The sequence below is a fragment of the Prionailurus bengalensis genome, chromosome C1 (genome assembly GCF_016509475.1).
Source record: "Prionailurus bengalensis isolate Pbe53 chromosome C1, Fcat_Pben_1.1_paternal_pri, whole genome shotgun sequence".
NCBI lineage: Eukaryota > Metazoa > Chordata > Mammalia > Carnivora > Felidae > Prionailurus > Prionailurus bengalensis.
The window spans coordinates 19,035,096-19,040,009 of record NC_057345.1 but is presented as its reverse complement, the minus strand read 5'-3'; positions in this window follow the sequence as shown (position 1 = coordinate 19,040,009).

Below are 4,914 nucleotides of genomic sequence, written 5' to 3'. Positions count from 1 at the left end.
AAAATCAAAGACATTCCCTACTGCTGCCCCCTACAGACAAGCAGGGACCCACATATATGCACAAAGGGATACACACGCCCGCTCCCCGCTGGACTCATGTGTTCCCAGGCTCACGTTCGGGTATGCACGGGCCTGACCTCGGATGACCGTGGTACCCCTGGGGCCTTGCACCAGCTTTGCGTGTGGCCTGTCTGCACTCTCGTCTCTCCCCGCACAGAACTTCCTCATGACTGTCTTGCTCAGAAGCCGGTCGAAGGCCCCTGCCATGGAGGCCCCACACACCTGACCTGCTCTCGGACCTCGCTTCCCAGCTTTCCTCTCCAGCCACACGGATCTTGTTCCTTCTTCTGTCCCTGACACATTCCACATTTCTGCCCGCCTCAGGGGTTTTGCACTTGCTACAATGCCCCGTCCTCAAATACGGCCACAAGTTTGGCTCCTTGCTTCCTGTAGGTCTCTGCTCAAGGTCCCCTGCCCACCCTATCGCCCATCCCCTCGCCCTGAGGCGAGCATCTTCATAGGACTGAGCACCAGAGACTGATTCATATTTGCAGGGGAGGGGGCTCGGTGTCCCCTCCCCATAGTGAAACGTCAACTCCCGTTTCCTGCCACGTTCCAACCACCTAGAACCCTGCCCGGCATGCGGGGGTACTCAATCAGTGGTGAGCCCAGCCAGCATCCAGGGGCAGAGGCCGGGCTCACGTGGAGACAGCTCTGGGGTGCGGTCCTCGTTCTGTCATTTATCAGGTCACTTTGCCTCTCGGAGGCTTGGCTCTCACAGGGCTGTCACGAGGATTAACGATCCCGTGTGACTCTTGGTGCGGCACCTGAGGGGGGTCAGTGTGGCAGGTAGGTTTTCCCTGGACTATCCAGCCCCCGGAGTGCAGGGTGGGAGGGGTGCCAGGTGGTCTGGTGGCTCTTCGGCACCACTTCCCTTCTAAATTTTTTTCGTAAGTTTATTTATGTTGAGAGAGAGAGAGAGAGAGAGAGCGCACAGGGGAGGGGCAGAACGAGAGGGAGAGAGAGAATCCCAAGCAGGCTCCGCCCTGTCGGCCCAGAGCCCAATGTGGGGCTCGAACCCACAAACCGTGAGATCCTGACCTGAGCCGAAACTGGACGCTTGGCCAACTGAGCCCCCCCCAGGCGCCCAGCACCATCTCCCTTCTATGTGCCCTGTTGGATCTCAGGGCTAGAGGCCTACAAACCACTTTCCCACCTCCCTTTGTGAGCTGACCCCAAGCAGCTTCCGCCTGTGAGACCGGATCACATGAGAGCCGCAGGAGAGGGGGCGCCAAGATCCCTGACAGCACTTCCCTCGACCCCAACCTTCCCCGACTCCCCGAGCCCTAGCTGGGGCCTGCTTCATGCCCCTAGCCCTGCCAGCGAAGTCTCTTTATTAAGAGATGTATTTCCTACTTGAAACTGCTAGCATAGAATGTTTCTTGACTGAATCCCGAAAGGACAATGAAGTTTCTCAAGTTTTCCCAGAGGGGCACACTTTGATGGTGGGGACAAGCCGGACTGTGCACTCGAGTGGCATCAGGGTAGAAGGTGGGGGGACACGACTCATCTCCTCCTCCACTCTGCCGCCGGGAAAGGTGGGGTGAGGCTCTCCCCTGGGCTGAGTGAGGTTGGTCTTCCCCACCCCTGCCTCGCCCCGCCCCCAGAGCCACCCTCACAACAAGGACAGAGGGACAGCGCCAGTGGACGGTGTTTTCGGCACCTTATGATACCAACTAGTCCTTAACTCATTCATTCCTCAAAACGCCCTGGCTTGGACAATACTGTTATTCTACTTTACCCGACAGGGAACCGAGGCCCGACTATGAAGTCGTTTACGCGGCCAAGAAGTGGTAAAGCTGAGATTCGGACCCAGGCTGGCTCTAGAGGCTGTGCTCATAACCACAGCTCTTGGTTCTCTCTTTCGGGGCTTGTGAGCTGGCAGCTTGAGCTGCAGATGAGACCTCGGGGCTCGAGGAGGGGCCGAAGAGGTGATGAGTTGACACCCACTCCATGCCTGGGAATTCACCAGGCCCTTTCTCCAGCCCTTCTTCTAATCTTTTCCACTTTCCCAGAAGCCCCCGCGCCTCGAGCACATGGTCCTTCCCAGCGAATGTGGGGAAGGGACTTCTCTTTCCTCCCTCTGGGGTGGAGGATTGAGCAGGAAAAAAAAAAAAAAAACTATGGCTGGAATATCAGCTCTGCTTAACTTCCCGCACAGCTTGGGGAAGTCCAGTCCCTCCGTGGGCCTCAGTTTCCCAGCTATAAGCAAAGTGGGTGGGCTGGAGGACCGTTAGGGGCTCTTCTGGCACTAACATTCTAGAATGCCGCTTTGAAGACATTTGGAAAACTAAGATGTCTGGTCAGGGCAGCAAAGCAGACCACACACGTTTTACCAAACCAGGCTGGGCCGTGCGTGGTGGAGACTAAGAGCACCCAGTCCAGGGCACCTGGAGAAGTCTGTCCTAGGATGGGTTTGTCTCCAGAACAGATACCCTGCCAAATGGACCATGGCGCCCCAGAGGCGGGTCTTGCCTGCTGATCCAGGGTGCCTCCCCCTTCAGGGTCCTCATTAGGAAGCCAGGTTGGCTGACCCCCTTTGGATGAGCTGACTCCAGTGAATGACAGCCACTGTGCCAGGTGCTATGCTGAACACTGGGCCCACAGGGGTCTCAAACACAAGCTCTGGCCGCCCAGAGCTCAGGGTAACGAAGGCAGTCTCCAACCTTTGTGCCCCCCTCCCTTCAAGACCCAGCAGGAACACTCCCCTCTTCCAGAAGTTCTTGCTGGCTTCCTCAGCTCTGATTTCCAATGTCCACCTGGTGTGGTGCAGACCTGGCCCGTGCCCAGCTCCCTGGGGCATCGTGACCCACAACCCCTAGACTGTGAAGAGATCAGGACGGGCCCTGGTGGACCCACCCCACGCGGGGGCTCAGCAGGTGCAGTCAGAATTGTTGCTTGGCAACCAGGACTTGTGACACAGCTCACATCTGTCCGGGCTGGAAGCACCAACCTGATCCAGCATCTGTGTGCCGAGCGCCTGGCTCAGAATGTTCCTAAGGAAGCAAGGTATCGTCCAAACGTTCCAAGTGACCCACAGGGAGGCAGGGCCATTCCAGGTCGGTGGAGAACACACAGGCTTTGAATCCCAGGCCTGCCTCTTACCACGTGCGGGAGGCTGGCAGGCCACATAAGCTCAGCGAGCCTCAGTTTCATGGTCTCTAAAATGGGCATATAATGCCTACTAGCCCAGTCACTGTGCAGCCACTTCAACTAGCTGATGTGTGTAGGTGCTACCAGTGTTCCAGAGCTGTTTTCCCCTTCCTGGTTCCTCTGCGGCTGCCCTGCACCACCAGAAATGCGTGCAGTCTGCTGTCAGAGGAAGCCTTCCTCCTCTCAGAGACCCCCAAGCTCACTCTGGCCACCCCTTCCCTGCCCGCCACAGGCTGGGCAATGCCCACTGGGGGGTGGGGTGGGCACCACCTGGCGCTGACGTGAGGAGACACGGCTGCCAAGCGTTCAACTGGGCGTGTCCAGAGAAGCAGCCCCACAGGGCAGCTACCTGGTTACAGGCAGGCAGGATGTGTTCGGACCAGTCTGGAAGATGGTCCCTGTCCCAGACCCTGCCACTCTGCCCGTGGACGCCCCCACTGGCCGGCAGCTCTCATCTGTCCCCTGGGAGAGGCTGCCCATTGCTGGGTGCGGGCGGCTCGGCTTGGACTTGCCCTTCACTCCACAGGGTGGGTAGTGCCGTGTAAGTACACAAGCACTGCAGTCGGGCCACCCCCCAGGGTGCGAATCCAGGTCTGCTCTTTACTGGCCGTGAGACTTTGCTCAACTCATTTATCCTCCCTGACCCTCAACTTGTCCCATCTTGAAAATGGGACCGCGACCACCCATCTCCTAGCGCGGTTGTTACAACCAGTATCACCAACGTTAGGTGTGAAGGACCTAACAGGGCCTGGCAGGTATCCAACACTGGAGAAAGGTTCACGTCCTCTAACAGATAAAGGGGCCACCTGCTGTGATCTGTATACACGCAGTGGCGGTGGGGCAAGGCCAGACCCCAAGCCATAACTGAGGGCACGGAATCCACCTCAATTCCTTATCTGGGCTTCTTGAGAAGTCCTTGGAGAGGTTTAACTGGGATGGTATCTCCTCCTGGGAGAGGAGACCTCAACACCCACCCGGTGAAGCTGAAGGTCACATCAAATCTGAAAGGCGACTCTGTTCTTCCCGGCTTCATCCGTTATGCATGAAAGAGCAGACGGCGGGTGCTCGGGATTCATAATCTGAGACATCCGGAGACTAAAGGCACTGGCCAAATTTAAACCGAAAGATGAACTTGTTGGGTGTCTTTTCAGATTATGGGAGAAGAAGAAAGGAGAGAATTTCTTAGTCATCTACGATCCACTCAGAATTCACAGTGAGTCTCCTGACCGGCTGACATCACAGGGACCTGTGAACCACCTCTGGGTTCCAGGCATATTAAATATCACTGTTTGGAAGGGACAAAGGGATAAATGTTGGACACCCCCACCGGAGCCTGAAGAGAGGGGCCTTTCTGTGGCAGACACCGGGGGGCTAACAAGAGGCTAGGAGCAACAGGACTACTGGTGTGGCTCCAGGGAGGTCAGGATGTGGTGGGGTCAAGGGTCAGACAAAACTGAGTCTGCCCTATGGTTCTGCAAAGTACTGGGCACATGACTGACTTTCTCCCCAGCCTTAGTGCCTGCAGCAAAAGAGCTAAAAAGCACCTGGGCTCAGATGAGATTACGTTTAGCACAGCACCAGGCACATAGTAAGAGCTCAGTTAACAGCAGGTGCCTTTGCTATCCATTTTACTTGGACTTCCTTAAGTGTACTTAGCCCAGGGGCACCTGGGTGGCTCAGTCAGATTCCGACTCTTGGTGT